Source organism: Pteropus vampyrus, unplaced genomic scaffold, assembly GCF_000151845.1.
Source record: "Pteropus vampyrus isolate Shadow unplaced genomic scaffold, Pvam_2.0 Scaffold3, whole genome shotgun sequence".
Lineage (NCBI taxonomy): Eukaryota > Metazoa > Chordata > Mammalia > Chiroptera > Pteropodidae > Pteropus > Pteropus vampyrus.
Window position 1 is genome coordinate 15,451,266 of NW_011888784.1, and position 23,104 is coordinate 15,474,369.

At 35.4% G+C, this 23,104-nt stretch overlaps 1 protein-coding gene across 2 annotated transcripts in view; it reads right to left on the bottom strand.

Annotated features, from left to right (window-relative positions):
* The window catches only part of DTNA (dystrobrevin alpha), a 342,157-nt gene extending 330,337 nt beyond the window's left edge, over positions 1-11,820 (bottom strand). For both annotated transcript variants that reach the window (XM_023531716.1, XM_023531724.1), the window contains exon 1: positions 11,604-11,820. The gene's annotated coding sequence lies outside the window, so the exon portion shown is untranslated. The remainder of the gene's footprint in view (positions 1-11,603) is intronic.
* Positions 11,821-23,104: the final 11,284 nt, after the last annotated feature.

Here is a 23,104-nt window from a genome sequence, read left to right on the forward strand (position 1 = left end):
CAAAGAATACTAAGTGAGAATACAGTAAGGGCTGGGATGATGTAGAAACCTGCCAGAAAAGACAACCTATGAGAATGGGGGAAATATCCAGTTTTGCTACAGTTTGCAGCAATATTTTCCCAAGAGAAGAGAAAGCATTGTTTTGGAGGAGTAAGAGTCCCTCCACGTGGTCCCTGAACCTCAGCACAGATGGAATGTTCTGTGATCTTTTCTGCATCATTGTCCAAGGACTCCCTCATCTCAGTGACCTGCAAAGTGCTTATTATTCAGAAACAGATCAGCAGTAATCCCCTGAGATTCATCCTTGAGAATCGATGTTGATATTTTCCAGTTTACACTTGCAGAAAAAATATGGATTAGACTTCTATGAAGGAGTAGAAGTACTTTTCCCTATTTCTACCACTGAATACAACTAAAACCTCTGGACGCTATATATAAAATAAACATACAAGATTCTGAAAGTTAGAGGGATGGCAAACTAGCTATCGGGGCCTCAGGGCCCAAGGAATGACAGGTGGTGAGTTCCCTGGATTTTTGTTTTGCCTCATATATCTCAGACTTGGAGTTAAAGAAACCAGAAACCCAGAAATGCCAATAAGCACAGATAAAAAGGGGAGGTGGTCCAAAAAAATCATGTTCTCTCTAGCCAAAAGATCTGGGAAAAAGCAGCATAAGAAAATCCAAACCATTTAGATAACAACTGCTCTACTCCAGCCATATAAGACAGAAAAAACTGTGGCTCTACCACTCCCGTGCCAGTAAAGGCTGAGCTTATGCCTCCATCTTCACTAGGCTGTAACGAGGTGCCCTTACTCCCCTCATCCCCACCTCCCACCACCATGGGGCTATCCATGGAGACTATGTGGGGAGTCTGGACTTCCACCCTCGCCTGGCAGTACTGAAATTCCCATCTCCCTCTCCACTGGGTGATGTTACGGAAGGCTAGTGGACAGCCAGGATTGTCATTACAGCTCAACAGCAATCAGGCTGCCTCCCTGTCCCCACTTTGTCAGTGGAGGCCAAAAAGGGAACAGAAAAGAGCCATTCCTACCACTCCCAGCTAGGAAGGTGTCAGTGAAGATGTGGTGAGGAGTCTGAATTCCCACCCTGCCCCATAGTAATACCGAGCCCCCTCAAGTTACAAGGGAGACCCTCAGGTTACAAGCACCCAGTTTAAATATCAGAGAAAACAGACTGAAAACAACAACAACAACAACAACAGAGCCTCAGAAACCTGTGTGTGGCAGGCTGAATAATAGCTCCCAAAGATACTCAGACTGCTCCTAATCCCTGGAAACTGTGACTGCTACCTTAGATGGGAAAAGAGATTTTGTAGATGTGATTAAATTGAAGATCTTGAGATAGGGAGATTATTTAGGTGGGCCCTAATTGTAATCACAGCACCCATAAAAGAGGCAGATGAAGGGAGATTTGACTACAGAAAAGGAAGTAGGAAATGTGATGATAGAAGATTATGACAGATGTGATAATAGATATTGTAGCAATACAAGGAAACAATTGCAAGTCAAAGAATATAAGTGGCCTCTGGAAGCTAGAAAAGGCAAGGAAACTTACTGTCTCCTATAGTCTCCAAAAGGAACTAACCTTAATACCTTGACTTTTGCTCAGTGAAACCGATTTCTTACTTCTGCCCTCCAGAGCTATAAGAGAATAAATGTGTGTTGTTGTAAGACACCAAGTTTGTGATAATATGTTACAGCAGCCATAGGAAACTAATGCACTGTGGGACTACAACAAAAGATATAACATTCATACTTGGAGCACTGGAAGGAAAGGGGGAAAAGAGAACAGGGCATACATAGCGTAGTCAAATTTATAAAAACTAAAGACAAAAAAATTCTTGAGAAGAGCAAGAGAGAAATGACACTTCACCTTTGGGAGGAAAATCAATTAGAATGACAGTAGATTTCTCACGAGAATCCATGGAGGCCAGAAGCAAGTGGCACAACATTTTTCAAGTGCTAAAAAGAAAAGAACTGTCAATTTAGAATCCTATATCCGGTTAAAATATCCTCCAGGAATGAAAGAGAAATTGACATTCTCAGATAAAGGAAAACAAAGATATTTTATCACCAGCAGATCTGCCTGCTCTAAAAGAATGGCTAGAGGAAGTTCTCCAAAAAAAAAGAAAGCAATAAAAGAAGGAATGTTGGCATATCATGAAAGAAGAAAGAACAAAGTAAGCAAAAATATGAATAAATACAATGGGCTTCCTCCTTTTGGGCTTTCAAAATTATATTTGACAGTTGAAACAAAAATTGTAACATGGTCTGATGTGGTTCTAAATGTATGTAGAGGAAATATTTAAGACATTTATACTATAAATAGAGGAGGGTAGAGGGATATAAAAGGAGGTAAGGTCTCTATCTTCACTTGAATTGATAAACAGTAGTAAATAGTAATAAATTACATGTGTATGATGTAATATTTGGAGCAGCCCCTAAACAATCTATACAGAGAGATACACTTGAAATCATTATAAACAAATAATAATGGAATTCTATAAATGCTCAAGTAACTGACAGGAAGGTAGAGAAAAAAACACAGAGAAGCAAACAAACAAAAAAAACAAAGAGAACAAAAAACAAAAAATAAAATGACAGACATAAGCCCTAGCATGTCAATTATAGTAAATGTAAAGACCCAACTATAACTTATCTACAAGAAACTCACCAAATATAACAATGTAGGCAGGTGAAAGTAAATGGATAGAAAAAGAGATATGCAAAAATCAAAGAAAAAAAGGAGTGTCTGTATTATCAGTTATAGTAGACTTTGAGCAAATGAAATTACTAGATATAGAGAGAATAATATATAATGATAAAAAGGTCAATATACCAAGAAGACAGTGATCCTAAATATGTATATATCAAACAATAGAGCTGCAAAATATGTAAAGTCAAACTGATAGAAGTGAAAGGAAAAATAGACGAATCCACAATTATAACTGGAGACTTCACATATTCCTTCGATAATCAATAGGACAACTAGACAGAAAATTAGCAAACATATACAAGAACTCATCAGTAATATCCATAGTATCTAATGAACATTTATAGAACACTCTAAGCCAAACAGTTAAATACACAATCTTTTCAAGTGCATGAAACATATCCCAAAATAGTAAACATTTTGGGCCATGAAATATACCTCAACAAATTTTTAAAAATTTAAAACATACAGAGTGTGGACTCTGACCAAAATGGAATCAAACTAGAAATCAGTAACAAGAAAATTTCAGGAAAATCTACAAAAATTTGGGAACTAAACAACACACTTCTATATAATACATGGATCAAAGAGGAAATTTGAAAAGAAATTTTAAAAAGTACTTGAATCAAATTAAAATGAAAACACATCAAAATGTCTAGGACATGGCTATGGCAGCACTTAGAGGGAAATTTATAGAACTAAATGCATACGTTGGAAAAGAGGAAAACCTAAAACCAATAATCTAAGCTTCCACTCAAGAATAGCAAAATAAACCAAAAGGAAGTAGAATAGAGGAAATAATAAGAGCAGAGATCAATGAAATAGAAAACAGAAAAACAACTGAGAAAATCGATGAAACAATGTGTTCTTTAAAAGATCAATAAAATTGACAAACCTCTAGCAAAACTGACAGGAGTAAGAAGACACAAACTACCAACATCAAGAATGAAGCAAGGGATATCACTACAGACCCTGCAGACATCAAAAGTACAAAAATAAATACTACGAGCAACTCTATACAACTAAATTTGACAACTTAGAGGAAACGAACTACTTTCTTAATAAACCTTAAATGAACACAACTCACACAACATGAAACAGATAATTTGAATACCCTATAAGTATTGTTACAGGCTAAATTGTGTCCTCCAAAATTCATATGTTGAAGCCCTAACCCCCAGAATGGGACTATATTTGGAGATTTGGCCTTTAAAGTGATGATTAAGTTAAAATGTGACAGAATGGTGTCCAATCTGACTGGTGTCTATAAGAAGAGGAAATTTGAACACACAGAAAGACACCAAGCATAGGTGTACAGAGGAAAGACCATGTGAGGACACAGTGAGCATGCAGCCATCTACAAGACAAGCAGAGAGGCCTCAGAAGAAACCAAACCTGTTGACACCTTAACCTTGGACTTTCAAGTCTCCAGAGTAAAGAAGTCCAATTAAAATACAGGCATATGTCTGTTAATAACATATAGTGTCTCCAGAACTATGAGAAAATACATTTCTGTTGTTTAAGCCACCTTGGTTGTTGTATTTTGCTATAGCAGCCCTAGCAAACAAATACGAGTAATAAAGAAATAGAGTTCAAAACCAGAAAAAAAAGTACTAAAAAAGAAATTTCTTAGCTCAGATGGAGTCACTGAAGAATTCACATTTAAAGAATAAATACCAATTCTATACAATCTCTTTCAGAAAATAGAAGAGGAGGGAACACAACTTAATTCATTTTATGAAGCTAGTATTACTCTGATACTAATAACAAATATAGTACCAAAAAAGAAAACTAGAAACAAATGTCTCTCATGAATGTAGATGTAAAACTCTAACAAAATACTGGTAAAAAGTAATGCAGGCAAAGAATTCTACACAATGGGGTTTATTATAGAGATGCAAGGCTGGTTCTAGCCAAAGTCAATCAATGTATTCCACCATATTAACAAGGTAAAGAAGGAAAATTAAATGATTATATCACTTGGTTAAAAAAAAAAGCGTGTGACAAAAATTAATACCTATTAATAATTAAAAAACCACTCAGAAAAATTGGAATAAAGGCAAAATTCTTCAGTTTGATAAAGAACATCTACAAAAGAAAATAACAGCTGATTTATACTCAATGGTAAAAGACTGAATGTTTTTCCCTGAAGATAAGCAACAAGGTACAGATGTCCACTCTCACCACTCTTATACAATATAGCACCAGAAATTCTAGCCAGTGCAGTAATGCAGGAAAAGAAAACAAAATGCATTCAGATCAGAAAGAAAAAATACAATTGTCCTTATTTCCAAATGACATGATGGTCTACATAGACAATTCTAAGAAATCAGAAAAACCCTTTAGGACTGATAAATTGAGGAAGTTACCAGGATACAAATAAACATACAAAAATCAGTAAATTTTTATATACTTGCAATGAATATTCCAATAGGTGTGTAATGATATCTCATTGTGGTTTTAATTTGCATTTCTTTTATGATGTTGAACATCTTTTCATGTGTTTATTTGCCATTTGTATATCTTCCTTGGTGAAATGTCTCTTCATGTCATTTGCACATTTTCTTATTGGATTGGTTGTTGTATTTTCCTATTAAGTTTTAAGATGGTGCCATTGCCCCATTGTGGGTAACCTGCATACATGGAACCATGGGCTCTCTCTGTGTTATTTCTTACAATGGTGTGTCACTTTCTCATTATCTGAAAATAAAGGTTTAATTTAAAAATGTGGATTAAATATATTCTAACTTTTTAGTTTATATTTGGCAATGTTAAATAAACACACAGTATGATTTATATGTTTAACTATACTGCTTTTTATAATAATATATGGTAACACCTACGATACTTTTGTCCCTTTTGGTACAGGTGGCAAAAAAAGATACACACATAGCTATTCTGCTTTCTGTGCCATGTTGATAATATTGAATCTTTTCAGAAAACACAGCTTTGGTGCTGAATGCAGGTGCTGGCGCTGTTCTTGGCTTGTGCTTGCTGTCAAATGGGCTACCTCATGCATTCACTAAAAATAAAGCATAGCTTTTATCATCATTCCTTGACTAAATACAATCCCTACTGAAAATTAAGAATATCATCAAGTACACAAGTTTAGTATCTATCTTCTTTGCTGGTGGTTTTATGTGGAAATTACCTTCCTATGCTGAAGTTCTAAAACACAGTTGTTGGGTAATTCTACTTTTACATTAAATGATAAATCATTTTTTTTAGGTGATAAAACTATTGAATAAAACCGGCTAATATATGTGTCAAACCTAGGTTTGTTCATTAATTTTGCTGTTTTCTTCCATCTAGGCATGTGAAAGCTTGACTTATGAATAGAAACAGCCATATGACTCGCTTTGGCCAATAAAATATGAATGGAATTGGCCAAGTACTGCTTCTTGATGAAAGCCTTTAAAAACTTGTGGGTGATTCACTATGTTCCCATGTGCCCAATGAAGGATGAAGATGTTTTGGATGATGGGGGGTTTATCAACTTGAGTCCCTGAGTGAAGAAAGTATAGTCTTTTATTGATCAACATGGGGACATAGCATTAGCAGAAATAAAGCTTTGTTTTTTTTTCAGTCATTGAGATTTTAGAGTTGTTAGGACTGCATAACCTAAACTATTATAATAATGAATGTATTTTATATTTACATTAAACACACAAAACTCTTTGGAATAGGATACTGCACTATGGCATCAAATTGTAAACTCCAGTTAATGAGTTATTCTTTGGCGTATTTGATGGCATCCTTCATTCTGATAACACATGCACATACATCATGCACACAAAAAGCAAAATCAAGTCTTGCATCTCTTTCCTTATGGTATAAATTAGAGCAGTAGTTTGCTGGTTACTCTATGATGTAAAGCTTTGTATGAAGCTGAGCATACAGACAAATGATGTATCACATTCTTAATAGGGATACACGAGTCATAGAAAATATATGCTCTACTTTGAGCATGTTCAAAAGCTTCAGAGAAGCTTTTGATACGTGTACTATGTATGAATTGTGATTCATGGTTAATGTTAACATTAATCATATAAACTGCATATTATCTATTATTTGCAAGGAGAAATAACATCGACTAACATTTATTTTCAGACATAGTGCAAACATCTTTATGTTTTAGCACATTTAACCAATCAGTACTTCACTTTGCTAATGACATGTGCCATCTGTCTTAAGTTAACATTATTTGGATAATATTTAAAAAGACTAAGTTTTTTTTAACTTATACAATTATTATGATTCCCGTCAAAAGATCTCAATGTAAAAATTAACAGGGTTTTTATAATTTTATCAAGATAATTTAACAGATGTTTTTATGTTATACTTTATAGCCTCCTTGTAGCACATACTCTGGACAAAGACTTGGGGGATAAAACAGGTGACTTAAAATTCTTAAGTTTATTAATGCTCATAGTACTGTCAGCTGTTAAAGATATTTCCCTAATTTTTGACATGCTACAGTACATATTCTTGATGCTAAAACTTTCAACAGTTTCAAGTGGTACTTGTTACTATTTTTTGAATTTTAAAACTATGTAATATATAATGAGACATTTCTCATAAATGGCACAGTGTTTGTCTAGGTATTCATATGTCTCTTACTTCTTGATATATATATATGTATATATATATATACACATATATATATATACACACATATATATATTGAGAGGAGGGCACTGTAAAATACAGGCAAAAAGCATTGATACAAAGAAAGTCTTATTTTTTCCCACTGATTTTTATGAAGGGAAAACTAACCAAAAGATCAAATCCGGAGGTATTATTATTTTTAACAATGATGGGAATTTAATGCACCAGAAAATTTATGAACCAGGTGTTACACATCAATAGTTCATCACAGTATGCACTACGGAATCAGCAATCTTGAGTTTAGGGCTGATCTCCAGCTGTGCGACAGTGGTCATGATTATTGTCCTCCTTGTACTTCAGTTTCCCCTTCTATGAAGTGGGGATAATACAAATACATGCAGACTTCATAAGGCTATTGTGAGGAATACATAAGTTAATTTTTATAGAGCCCGTAGAATGATGTCCAGCACATAGTAAGTATTCAATTAATTTAGATATTATCATGTTTGCTTTAAATTGTTAATACCTGTTTCCTCAGCATATTAAACACTTAATACCACCTCCTTTACCTTGTGGCCTCTTCTCCTTTGGACACTTCTTAGGTACTGGGTGATGAATCACAAACCTTTCTGTTCTGAGACATTCCATCACTTAACACACACACACACACACACACACACACACACACACACACACCCCTTTTCTAATTTCAAAGTAGTTAAGGAAAAGAAAGAAAATGACTACATTTCATTAAACTTAAATAACTCTTGGCAAGTAGGATAATAACCAGATAAGGTTATGGCTCTGTGTGCTTTAAAAACTATTAATAGGGGTTTTGTAAACCTCCCCATTTCCATAGGTTGATAATGAGGGGGAAATAGTATGTCTTCTGGTAAACAGAGAAGTGTAGAGATAACCAGAGTGAGACATAGGTCCTTGATTCAGAAAACAATTCAGAAAATCTTTATGAAAGCATTTAAGAAGACCATCTGACTTAATGAACATTTCCTCACAAGTCATTCCTCCGTAAATATGTGATTTATGGGCATCCTGTTTCAACCTCCCTGTCTGGTCCAGAATCCTTATTACACATTCTTATAGAATTCCTTCTTTCAGAGACTTTACCTCAATATGTAAATAAGAATTTATCTGTATCATTATTTTATTAACATCTGACCCTTTGTGTTGGCAGGGCTCACTCAACTTTTTGCTCACTACTGATTTCCAGTTCTCCACTGAACAGAGATGCTCTCAAGAAGCTGAGACAGTAAAATTCTCCCAAAACTAGAAGTGAGTAACTTAAAAGGAAAAAGTCATGTCAAATGCATCAGGAGAGGTAAAAGTAGCAAGGGAATGTTTTCTCTAAAATAAGTAACAGAAACTAGAAAACCGAACAGCTCTGATTCAGTTAAGAAAGGACTTATGTATGTGTCATAGGATTTATGCCTTAAAGACAATCAACATTCTATATAAATAGTCTTGGAAAATTCAAACTCAATTTCAGTATTAAAAACACTTGTGTCTAATGCATGCAACTCTTCCGACCACAACACTGCACTCCAACATCCCAAAATAACACTGTGGCCATAATTTGGGGGGTGTACTGGTGGAGGTTAACCAATGAAGAGCAGGAAATTTTTTTTTTCACATCTAAAGATCATGGTTCCAAGTAGTTCCAGTTGGATTCTAGTCTCTCTTCACTTATAATGTTGGGTAGGTGTGGATTTAGAATATGTGTATTGTATTTAATTAAACTGAAAAACAATTAAGGAAATCTATGAATGTCAAAATAACTTTGAAACTTGTTATGTGAAGAAGCAATTAAATTTACTAGAAAAAAATAACAGATAGAGATTTAAGAGAGATATCTGTCCAACAGAATAAATATCACAAGAGCTCCATGATAAGCTCAAATAAAGAATAATTCTCCAAATATGTCTAGTTAGAGATTACCCCACTTGAAACCTTTCTCAACATTATGGTTCATTTAAAAGAAGTGAAGATTTAAAAAGTATTTCTACTTATATCTAATGAGAAATTTGATTTCGGTCTTCATTGCTCCACAACTTTGTATAGCGTATATACAATTGGCTAAAACGTATGACACACACAAATACCCTCAAAATATAGCCTGCTTTTAATTACTGATACTTGAAAGAGAATTACATAATTTTTCCTTTAAAACTGCCAAAGCTCTTGTGAGAGTGATTGGATTAAAGATGACTAAACTTGCTCAAAAATTTTTACAAGATGAGATTCTAAAGAAAACGATGACCATGCTTTGAGCAAAGGACAGACTAATATCTTAGGAAATTTAAAATTAAATGCAAACAAGTACATACATTCAGCTATCTGCTTTAGAATAATTTACTTTGGTGGTAAATCTTAACTGCTGAAAATCTTAACTTTGCTGGTAAATACTACATTAATCTATAACTGTTGTAGGAAATGTGGTTAATTGTGGCAAAGGAAACTACTCAAAGAATCTTTGCCATAATTATAGTATTAAAAATTAGAAAAAGAGTTAATTGCCTCCAACTTGTAGCACATAGTCAGTTAAGGGGTTCATCTTGGTAGAGAAATGTGGGCAATATGTCAAATATAGAAGACTTTAGGTACAATTGGGTCCTATTTTTATGAAAAAAAAATGTGAGTTGGTTAAGATTATACCAAGGACCATCTGGGTTCTAACATTTCATAACTGTATGACCATGGTTAAATTATTTCACCTCTCTGTGTCTGGCTTTCCTCATATGTAAAAAGTGGATAATATTATTACCAACTCCTTATGGTTGCGCAAGAATTAAGTGAGAGAATAAGGCTTAAATAACATAGAACTGTGCCTGGAATATGCAGAGAGCTGCTTTTCTTTTTCCCCCCACAAGTTTCTACCTTTGGCAATGGTAAAATAAATATTTTTTTTTTGTTAAAGAAATTAACAACTCTTCATACTTCAACAACTATTGCATATTCAAAAGGAAACACAAACATATATTAAATACCAAGTGATACAAAGTGATAACAGATAACTGGACAACTTGAACGTAAACATCAATTCAAAAGACCATTTTTTAGAGCAAGAATGAACCCAATGGTGGTTAGCTTCACGAGTGTGCAGCTAATATTTCTCCCCTAAAATCTACAGTTATCTTCTCAAAGCCATACCCCAAGCCTGCTAAACGGAAAGTTTTACTTTACCAAGTCCCAGCCATGGTACCTTTGAGCCCAAGCACTGAGTCACCACCCCTCTTCTCTCCTTGGCTTTGGTCTTTTGACAGACACTTCTCCACCTACCACTTCGGGTACCAGAACCAACCTCCCGTCCGCCTTCTGTCCAGCGGAAAACTCCGAAGTGGGCAACAGGCTACAAGAGCGGAAGACACTCACCCTCCGCACCCAACCGCCCGGCGCGACCCCCGTACGGAGTGCCCACTCCCACACGGCCATCCACCCGGGCACCGCAGTGCACTGCAACACGCGCAGAAGCCGCTAGCCGTTAAGGAACCCATCGTGGATTTCCTGGTTAGTACTCCCCAGACTGCTCCCCAACGTGAGTGTCATCCCTAATGGATGTGGCCACGCCACCGCCCACCGGCTCAGCCCGCGAGGACGACCCAAAGGGCAGCAATGACAACAAAAACAACTCAAACCGCGACGCGAGGGAGCCGGCTGCCATCGCCAGCCCGGGAGCGGCGCAGCGGCGACAGCGGGGGCTGCGGCTCTGCCCCGCCTCGGCGGCCGGCTGAGGTTTACCTGCGCGGCCCCGCGCGCCCGGGCCGGCCATCCTGCAGCAGCCACTACAGCCGCCCCGCGGGCCCGAGGCGCCGCCCGCCGCCGGGGGAGGCGCCGCACCGCAGTCCAGGCTGCGGCGCCCCGCACATGCTTCGCGCTTGCCGCGGCCCGCGCCGGCGCACAGGTGGGAACCCCGCGAGTGGGCGTTGGGGTGATTCCCTGTCCTCGCCCGCGCTCGCCGTCCGCTCCACTCGACTTTGCCGGATGCGCGGCGCCTGCCCTTGCTCCAGCAGCCCAGGCTCCTCTCTGCCCGCGCGCCCCGGCGCCGTGGGCGGCTGCGGTCCTTGCGCAGCTGGGGCTGCGCGTCATGTGCATCTCCCGCCTCGCGGCTTTCTCCGCGGCACCCCGCGGCCGGGGCAGCGCGCAGCGGCCGGGTCCGGCACCCACTTCTCGCTGGTCACCCCGACCCCCTCCATCCCCATGCCCTCCCCCACTCCGGAGATGTCAAGAGGAAAACGCCTTGCACACACCTTGGAATGGACGGGCGCCTCAGTCACCGACTCGCCAAACTCTTAGAAGGTGTCCATTGGTCTGTAGGGAGGTTCGGGCATGGAGTAGGAGCTGCTTTCTTATTATTTAATAATGTTAGAAGTGCCGGGTCCGCTGCCAGAGTTGTGGGTCATGTGGGCACAGCAGAGGCTGGCTGCTGCCAGTACCAGGGTTTCCTGAGGATCCTGAAACTATGATCTCATCCTCCTCATCCGCCTCCCCCGCCCCTCTCCGCGGGCGCGCACGCCCAGCACACACTCACACACACACGCGCACACACACGCACATACACACTCACACTGCATGCACTATTCTTCCTGGACCGAAATATTCCTCCAGGGAAATACAGTGTTCACGCTCTTCATTGAAAAAAAAAAATCCTTCCTGATATTTTTCTTTCAAAGCTTGATTTATGTGCTTTGTTTATTTTCCTCAGTTTTACCTCACACGTGCAAGGGATCCGAACAGAGCCTCAGAATTAAAATAAAAAATAATCATCCTCTTATGTTGACCCATATTTTGGTCAGAACCCAAGGACTTGAACAGTACAATTTAAATTTAAAACAGAGGCAATAATATACCAAGCTTGAACATGGAATAGTAATAATATCTGAGAGTATGAAATAGATTTCTTTCCCAAGCTGCAAACATTACCTCATTTATTTGCAGAGCATCTTTGCAGAGGAGGCGGATGAGAAGGCAAATAAGTAGTCACTTCAGAGACACAGAAGCATAGGTCAGATAACATGACCTACCCAAGTACACATAAGTCAATGTCTCACTATCAATATTAATTGTACAGCTACTCACAGTTGCTTATTCACTATAATGCATTCCTGGAAACTTAGGTTTTGGAAACTAATGAAGATATTCATGATTATTTTTAAGTTACCTACTAAGATTACAAATTAATGAATTAATTTTTCTACATGTATATATTTTTATATAATTTTCTCTTGTGTATTTGTATATATCTCTGGTTTCATGTTTTCATATAATTTTTTCTTTTTGAGGTGTATGTGTATGTGTTGTATGTCAATGTATCTGTGTGTGTATTCATATTCATATGCATTGCTTAACTTCTTAGATTGCAATAATATCAAGCAATTTTAGTCAATCTTTTGGGGTTGCTCACCAATTTCATAATGATTTATATATTTCACTCAAACCCCCTTAAAGTGCCCGATGTATATATAAAGAGCTGTGCTATGTCTTAAAAGATATAGAGAAGTTTAATATTTGGAACCTTGCCTCTATTAGTTTACATCTCGTTGTTGAGACAAGATATATATACTGGAAAGTCCAGGTGAAACTTTTTATTTTTGATGCTATGAATTGTCGCAAAGAAAGTATAAGATACACTCCTTTTCTTTTTACCTATTTAATTTCTGTTTCACATTAAAATTATTTCATTTGTCTTTCTGCCCCATATTTCAGTCTGTCTTTGACCCCCCAGAGCATCTCAATGGCCAAGGTAATAAGTTAACTTTGCCCTGCACCTACATATACATCCTACTCACATAAACACTACATGGGGATTTTTTTTTTTTTATGATTGTAAAAGTTCTCACAAAGAGCACCTTTTGTTTAGGTTACATATATAAAAAAATTCAGCAGCCTTCTAATAATACAAAGAAAAGAAATGGTGCAAGGAGAGAATGTGTCAAAGAGAAGATAGAAGGGTAAGTCGTGAAAAGAGGTGGAGGAAAGAGAAGAATAAAAGAGCATTGAGGATTACAAGATGAGGGAGAGGAGAAGAGAAAAAACAAAAGGAGCAGAAAAAGAGGATGAACTTTCAAGTGAAAGCTAAAAATTTCCACATTTTGCCATATGGAAAACAACTTTAGGAAATCATAGAGTTTCTTGGTTTCTTACTGCTATCAAAAATTGGTTTTTGATAAGCTTACAGAAATTTAATGGCAAAGACACCAGGTGTCAGTCCTGCAGAGACTATGCTGAATGATCTCATTTATAAAATCCAAGTATAGGATTCAATAGAAGAAAGAAATAGACTGACTTATCAATATAATGTAATAATAAAAATGACAATAGGATTATATAGCTGTGGTACATAAACATTTTAAGAAGAAATTAACACCGAAATTCAGGGATATGACTGGGAAAACAAAGGCACAGAAATATTCAAACTGGAAAAGAAGGGTTAGGCTTGCAGTATCTAAAGCAAAAAATAGCAATAAAACATCATATATTTTTTAAAAGTACTTCAGATTGTTCAAAGTGCTTTTCCTGCAGCCTTTATGGAGCCTGATAATAATTAGAGGTAGGCACCTTTGTGAACTTCATTTGAAATGATAATTCTCCCTGTTTTTCTATATGTCGAATAGAGACGTGCTGAAAATTTTCACTCATTGTTTTGGAAATATTATTTATATTTTTTGATCAGTCAACCTTAAAGATGTTGCTCAGTATCCCTTCCTCCAATCGTCATAAACAATATGACTAGATGGATTCCTGGGCATAGGTCACAACAGTGATTTATAATGTAGGATGTTACACAGACTACTGGTGTTAAACTAGAAGCTTTAGCATGTAGCAGACACTAATGGCTTTGCAGTATCTCTGGGAGATTTTTGCAGAAGAGGTGGAGGCCCAAATTGAACAACAATATATTAAGAGCACTTTCCTTTTGATCTGCACACTCATGGCAGGATTTATTTTAATTAGAGGTGTATTTAGGTTTGATGATTATAACATATTTCGGAAATGCATTATAACTTCAGTGGCTCAACAGTTACTAGCAGTTTGTGTCAGAATACCTTCAAGTAGGGAAAACTATTTTTAATATGGCTATGTACACATATTTGTGGTTCATGCTAATTTAGGCCATCTTTACCAAGGAAAATAAATTACCGATGTTTACTATTTTGCTCTTATAATTTATCAAATTTTAAAATAGTTCATAGTTAATGAGACTTGCTATAAATAAAATCAGAATATTCACTATGTTATAGTGAAACCATGTGTGTGTATGTGTCATAAACATAGTGATATGTAGAGTGTATATGTGTTATAGGTCAAATAAGAGTGATTATTATTATCTATAAGCTGCTAATAGTTTTGGGGCATGAGGAATTAAACATTTCAGAGTCTTTGAAAGATTTGAATGACAAGAGTAGAAGAGGAAATGGATTTAAAAGAGTTGGAGAAGTGAAGACATCACTATTTTATCAATGAGAAATGCTTATATACCCCCTTGGTGTAAACTATTGTTCCAAGGAAGGATGATATGGGGACTTGAAAACACAATATATACATATATTCTGCTTCCCTAAGAAACTGATTAGTTTTCAAGAACGAAAGGTTTATTAGCAGTCCAATACAAAACTAAAAATGATGAGCTGTGACTTGGAGGATTCCTGGTTAGATTTTTTTTTGGTGTGAGAGCTATCAAGTTTTGAGGCCAAAGTGGACAGGAAGAACTATTTGCTCTTCTCTGACTTTTCAAGATACCCCCATTTTGGAGCGCATCAACCTCAGACAGAACAGTCTTCTGATCTCCACTGAGATGGATAAATTGTGTCCTAAGCATTCATGAAACCTGAGGGGACGAAAGTGTGTACTTGCGTTAATACACACCAAGGCTGGTCATTTAGTCTCTTTATACATCACTTCGAAATGTATATTTATAAAGTTAAAGTTAATATTTAATTGCCTGAGAAATTCTACATTGAGGCATGGTCCTGTCAGCTGTTAAGGAATAATTGCTTGACAGAGGTGCTCCCTGCCCCATTAGAGAGACTGAAGCCTCCTGCACACAGGGCAGGGCCTAGTAATTCAGCTGCTCTGGCAGTATATATCATGGTACCACAGTGTCTCCTTGGTTGATCTTTCTGTCTAAGATCCTCAGGAGAAATATTGTTTACCCTCTCCGTGTTCTCCTCGGACTGAAGGGGAGAATATAGACTAAGAATGAGTATAAGCAGTCAAGTATATTTTGTTTTCTCATGTTAGTGTGGGCAAATCTGCATTTTAAGTAGCTGTGATTCCACCCTGTAATGGTAATTCATTAAATACATATTATGGTGGTTCACATCTCTCAATGGCATCACACTAGTGTGCCCTTTACTCCTGGGAGAATTTATTTTCTCAGTGGACCATAAATAAAACACAAATGTTTCAGATGAAACTTAAGTGTACTGTCACAATGGGGACAGTGAAGAAAAGCCAGGTAGAGAGTACAGTTTATCAGAGGGTGCTTATAATCTACTAACTTTGCTGCTAGAATTGTTTTTAACTCTATTTTTAATTGTTTTAAAACTGAATGTTTTGTTTTTGTTTTGCCCAAGAATACAGAATACCTTGATACATGGAACCAAACATAATATTGAATAAATAGTAAACATCACAACAAATAAAATTTGATCAATGCTGATGATCAATCCAAATAATTAAGGACAAAAAATGCTATTTATTGAACTTCATTTGAAATGATAATTCAAATAAGTTAAATCAAATAAGATAAGTTATTTGAATAGGTGTCCATATTATTTCAGAAAAATGTCAAATTTTTCCTTGACGGTTCTAAATAAAGCCTAATGTTTTTAATAATACCAAAGAAACCTGCTACAAAGTGAAAAGCTTTGTCAAAACAATTTTGTTTATGTGAAATTAGTTTACCTAGCTTATTTCCCAGTGAAATGATTTTTTACATATTATATAGATATAGCCCAAATCTCCTTTATATAGTCAGGAAGCATGTTAACAAGTGCATGTTTTGATTTAAAAGTTAATCCCTACAAAAAATATCATATAATTATTTGATGTTGCAAAGCATTGCATTTTATGAAAACTAAATGAAAAAAAATGGGAGTAGGAAGAGGAAACTAATCAAATTGTAATCTTTAAAACTGTATGACCAATATGTGGGTAGATCTATAATTAAAATTTATCACTGGAAATAATGGTATTTTACCTTATAGAGAATATATTTTGAGATAGTTCAAAGTGTATTTCTATGAGGTGATTATATATTTACTAATATAGAAATTTTCTTTGTTAATTAAGATGCTTATCTTTTATTTGTGCCACAAATATCATGTGTCATTCTCCTGTTTGTCTTTTTTTTTCTCCTTTTTATCCCTGACCTTCATCACCGTTATCAGCTTGAGCATTCTTCATGGTTTCAATGCTTTTTTATTTACGTATTTCTCTTCCTTTTTCCTTTTTTTATGCCAGTCAGCTAGACTAAAAGGAACAGGAATACTTGGCATTTTTCAATGTTTTATCATAACCACAAAACTTATTTTGTACCCAGTTCTTAATCAATGGTTAATATTGTCTGTGCTTCTCACTACACATACGTGAAAAATTTCTTGATTTTGAAATTGTCATTTTTTTTTTAATTTACACATATCTCAAAAAGCATTTTACGATTTTCAAGGACAGAGGCCATGATGAAAACATCCTTTCTTTTTTTTTTTCCTCCCTAGAGAGTTAAGCATGTTTACCTCATATAGGAGGTGCTTGGAAAATACTTGTAGGCATAAAATAAGGATGATGATGATGAAAATTAAAATTTTACTTCTGGCCCTATGCAGCATATAGAAACAATTCTTTTAAACTTGAAAACACCTTTGACAGAACATGCTTTTGTATGTTTTATATGAACAAAATGAACTAAATACCATGTGTGGCTTGCTTTTGCTATTGGAATACATACAACTTTTTCTTTGTATGTTTAAAACAAACAAACCAAAAAAGTTTTTTGGATGACAGAATTATGTACATGTAAAGATATTCACTTAAATCTTGTGATTAAGAGTGCAGTATATTTCTCTTTGTAATGATATTTCTTCAATTTGTAATGATATTTCTTTAATTTGACAAAGAAAAATAATTGTAACTCCACTCATCTATATCTGTCTTAAATGTTTAGAAGAGACTGTCAGCATTTAAAATATATTTTATAGTTTCCATTAAAAGAAATAGTGGCTATTTTAGATCTGTTTTTTAATCTCAAAGATAGTAGAAATAACTTGCTTATTTTATAGGAGTGAATATTTTAAGAATTATACGACAAGCATAAAGTATTCTGTTTCAAATCCTTTCTGTCCTTTTCTTACCATCGTTCCAAGTACAATCCCCAGCCCAGTGTTATCTAACCCTCCTTACACTCATATGACTTACTCATGGAAACACTGTCTTAAAACCTATTCACATAATGTGTTCTGTTTTTATCTAATCATTTTTATGTATATTAGACATCAGGATTGTCCACTCCTTCACCAGGATTGTGAACCCCTTATCCTACATATCTCTTGTACATTTCATAGCATCTTGTAGTTATTCAGTAATTACTTGCTGATTGCTTTGTTGATTAACCAAAAATAGGTTACTGTTTTGACATGACATTACCCCAAAAATGAAAGTAATGTGTTCTCTTTCTACTTATTGTTAATCTGTGTGCATTTTTCAAATCTTTAGATATATATTCTTAGGACATTATTAATATTTTTATAATAATGACTTAAAGTTTGATAACAGGAATCTTCCTTCTATGTCTATAAATGAATAAATAAGAATTAAACCCAAATCAATTTGTTGTTTAGTTGCCAGGAGTAATTACTATCTATGATCTCTTAAGTTTCTACCTTAACCAGATAAGATTACTATAGTATTATTCATTTGAAGTAATATAACTTTAATTTTTACTTTAAGAAACTTTAAAAAATAAATGTGGAGGTATTTAGGTATAAAGGATGTTCTTTCTTTAGTATTTTTTCTGTGTCGTAAATTTTTGATAATCTAAAAATTTAAGCCGATTTATTTTTTCCAATTATTTGCTCATCATATTACAGAATGGCTTATACTTGTTCAATGAACAAATATTTCAACTCTGAGAATATGTATGGAATGCCTAATGACTATTAAACACATTTGTTTTATAATAGGTCAGTCATATCAGAGAACTGCAATCTACAATCAATAGTCTTTTGGAAATTCAAATTTATTACCTTCGTTTTTATTTCCAAAATCTCAATTATAATTTTCTCCATGTCCTTAATAGAAAAACTACAGTAGGACCTGTTCTGCTGGTTCTTCTACCTCATCTGACATGAAAATATTTCTGGTCCTTTCCCTTATTTGCTGGGATGCTTCCTACCAAGCAGTGACACAGGATTTGGCTCCTTCTCTTAGTTGTTATTTGCACTGCCCCAGAGGCTCCTTTAACTTGTGAAACCTTCCTGAGATAAGGCAGTAACAATCCTCAGTCTAACCAGAATGGAATCACCCAGTAGATATGTTCTCTATAGGCTTTTAACATGAGTAACAGGGACACTAAAATAATTAAAAGATATTTTTTAAAGCTTCTAAGTAGTTATTCATGACAAGTAAATAAAAACTTTGCTGGCCTTACTTAACACACTTATTTTATGGTTACTACAGTTTTCTTTGACTTTCTTTCAAACATACATAATGGTACCCATTATCCAGCTGTAACAATTATTAAATCATGACCAAACACATCCACCGACTCATTCATGTCTCCACCCATATTATTTTTGAAGCATGTCCTAGATATTATATATATTCATCCATAGATATTTCAGTCTACAGTTGCATCCTTTTAATTTAGAATTATATAATGGGGATAGGTAGAACAGAGTACTATAATATTGTCTGTGTTTAGGGGCCTTACAAATTTTAACTTGGCTCTTATTGCACACATACACACTTATAGCCACTGTGGTTATTTATAAAATAGACATTACACACACACACACACACACACACACACACACAATTACATGTATTAGAGAAGTAGAGTAAATAAAGATTGTTCATTCCTGGAGTCTCTTGTCCATTCTTTAGAGACTACTCCTTCTTAGCATTTACTTCTGAGTTTTCCAAGTCAGTTTTGTTTTGTAACTCCTTTACACCTTTATACCTGGTCCAGATTACCCCAAGATCCTACCCAGTTCTGTTTTCTTTTCTTTTTTCTTAAAATTTTTTGTTCTTTCTTTCATAATCTCTCTGTGTCCTGCCTTCTCTCCTTCTTCCTCTCCCTCTCTCTCTTTCTCATCATAGGCAAACAATCTGATGATTTAGATAAATGTATACACCCTTGTAATCTACTCATACCAATCAAGACACAGGGCACCAAGAAAACTCCTTTGTGCCCCTTTCTAGTAAATCCTTGCCTACCTCCTCCACCTGGAGATAATAATTGTTTTGCTATCTATCACTATAGTTTTGATTTGTCTGTTCTAGAACTTCGTATACAATAGTAACCCTGTAATTCGTGGTTCCACTTTCTGAGGTTTTAGTTACTCATGTAAACTGGCTCTGAAAATATTAAATAAAAAATTCCAGAAACAAACAATTAATAAGTTTTAAATTGCGCTCTGTTCCTAGTAGTGTGATGAGATCTCGCGATGTCCTGCTCAGTCCTGCTTGAGACTTGAGTCATCCCTTCGTCCAGCATATCCACGTTGTTTACACTCCCTGCCCAGTCGCTTGATAGCCATTTAGGTTATCAGATCTGCTGTTGTCATACTGCAGTGCTTGTGTTCAAGTAACCCTTATTTTATCTAATCATGGCACCAAAGTGCAAGAGTAGTGATGCTGGCAATTGATATGCCAAAGAGAAGCTGTAAAAGCGCTTCCTTTGAGTGAAAAAGTGAAAGTTCTTGACAAGGAATTTTATCATCTCACATCATCACAAGAAGGGTGAGTATAATACAATAAGACAATTTGAGAGAGACCACATTAACATAACTTATATTATGGTATATTGTTCTAATTGTTCTATTTTATTATTAGTTATTATTGCTAATCTCTTATTGTGCTTAATTTATCAATTAAACTTTATCACGTGTACGTATAGGAAAAAACATAGCACATAGAGGGTTCAGTAGCATCCCTCAAGGCATCCACTGGGAGCCTTGGAGCATATCCCCCACACATAAGGGGGGACGACCTGTAAATGGAATTATATAGTATATATGCTTTTGTGTCTCTTTTAGCTCAGTTTTATGCCTATGAGATTCATAAGAACCAATGTCATTGTGTTTATCAATAATTGGTTTCTTTTCTTTGCTGAGTTCTAGTCCACTGCATAAATATATCCCAATTTGTTTATCCATTCCCCTGTTGATAGACGTTGGGTTGTTTACAGTATTTGACATTTACAAATAAAGCTGCTATGAATATTTATGTACGAGCATTTTTGAAGGTCTATATTTTCATCCCTTGAGTAAATATGCCTGATTGTTTTTATTTTTTTGAATCTATATTTTTATTGCTCTTTGGTAAATACTTGATGATAACTCTTATAGAGATTATCAATATTCTTTATCCATTCAAAAAAATCAGCCTTTGGTTTATTGTCTCTTTTGGGGTTCTTTTCTTTTTAATTGATTTCACTCTTTATTCCTTCTTTTTGCTTATTCGATGATTGATTTACTCATTCAAGTTTTTTATAGTGCAAACTTAGATTATTGATTAGTGATTTGAGATGTTTCTTCTTTCCTAATATTAAAGTTTAATGTTATAATTTTCTAAGCACTGCTTTAGCTGCATCTCACATATTTTGATATACTGTTTTTCATTTATATCCAGTGAAAATTTTTTTCTAATTTTCCCAGTGATGTCTTTTTTGATCCATTTTATTCAGAAGTCTGATTTTAATCTCTGTATATGAGGCGGTGTTTTCAGACATTGTTCTGTGGTTGATTTCTCATTTAATTCCATCGTGAACAGAAAACATACTTTGAATGATTTAATCCTGTTAAATTTATTGAGGTTTATTTTATAGTTCAGAATATGATCTATCCTAATAAATAATCTGTGTTCATGTGAAAATAATTTATTTTCTTCTGTTATTGACTGAAACATTTTATAGGGTAGATTGGTTGATATTTTTAGAATCTTCTATATCCTGATTTCCTATCTATTCATTCTATCAATTATTGAGAGAGGGGTGTTGATACCTCCAACTATAATAGTCATGTTAATTATCTATTCCTGCATAGCAAATTACCCCCAAATTTAGTGGCTTAAAATTTACGACACATATTTCTTACCTCTGAGTTTCTGGTTGCTTTCACAATTTTCTCTGAATCTTTGGTTTTCATCAGTTTGACTGTGATGTACTGATGAGTGTTTCTCTTTATATCTTTCCTGCTTTTGGTTTTCTGAGAATGTGGAAACTGTAAATATATATATTTTACCAAAACTTGGAAATAGTATTATGTATTCAAATATTATTTCTACCTCATTCTCTTACTCTTCTCCTTCTTAACTTTAATTACATGTATATTAAACCTTTTGACATTATCCCATAGGATCCTGAGACTGTCACTTTTTCAACTTATGCTTCAAATTGAATAATTCATATTCACATACCTTCAAGTTTATTTTCTCATTCTTCTGTATTATCCATTCTGCTGCTAAGCCTATCTTGTGAGTTTTTATTTAATATATTATATTTTTTAAGTTCTAGAATTTATTTTCAGTTCTTTTTGACATTTTTTACTTTTTTCCTGATTCCCTACCTGTTATTCATTTTGAGACTATTTTTCTTATGTTGATAAGCATAGTTAGACTAGCTGCTTAAAAATTCTTGTCTGCTAATCCTAATGCTTGGGTCATTTTGGGGTTGATGTCCATGTCTTTTCTCTTGAGAATGAGTCAGCACTATTCTTGTTCTCTGTATTTTAGGTAGTAATTGGAGTTTATTTAGACACCGTGAATGTAAGTCTGTGAACATATTTTCTTTTAAATTCTACCTTAGAGTGTTAATTTTTTCATTTGTTTTAGTAGGACTCGAACTGCAAACTCAATCTCTGTTGCAGCAGATCAAATCTTAGTTCGATTCTTTCATCCTTAGCTGACCTCTGTGATCTGCTTCACACATGTATGATTTAGGGTTCTGCTAGGTAGGTGAGCACAGTTTGTTTACAGAACTAAGTGTCTTTTTTTCTGTCTCCCTCCTTTTTGGTGATTATTCCCTCACTTTCCAGAAGCTGTGGTTTCCTTGAAGCCTGTCCTCTGCTGCTTTGGATCAGAAAGTCTCTATATTTTCTGTAGGAATTTTATACATTCTGTGCATGGTGACTCCTGAAGCATTCTTTTGGGCTAAGAGCTGTAAAAAAGGTTAAATCTACTCTGTTATTCCATTTTGCAAGTATTGACTTCCTTCGATATCCACCTGTTTTTGTTTTGTGTTTTTTTCACCATACATTGCCTTCAGATGGTTGTTTTGCAATGTGGCAGTCCTTGCATGCACATTACTATGTTAACTGAAACCTATGAATTTTGTAATCATGCTCTCACTTTACGCAGTAACTGCTACTATAGAACTGCATAGAGCAAGGACGCAGTTCCAATATGCACAAATTTCAGTTACTGTGATGTATTGTGCAATATGAGGGCTGCCTATATCTTGTCTAGAGTCTATATAGTTATCCGGAGGATGATTTTTCTGCTTGGATCCTTCTTGTCCACACCAGAAGAGGAA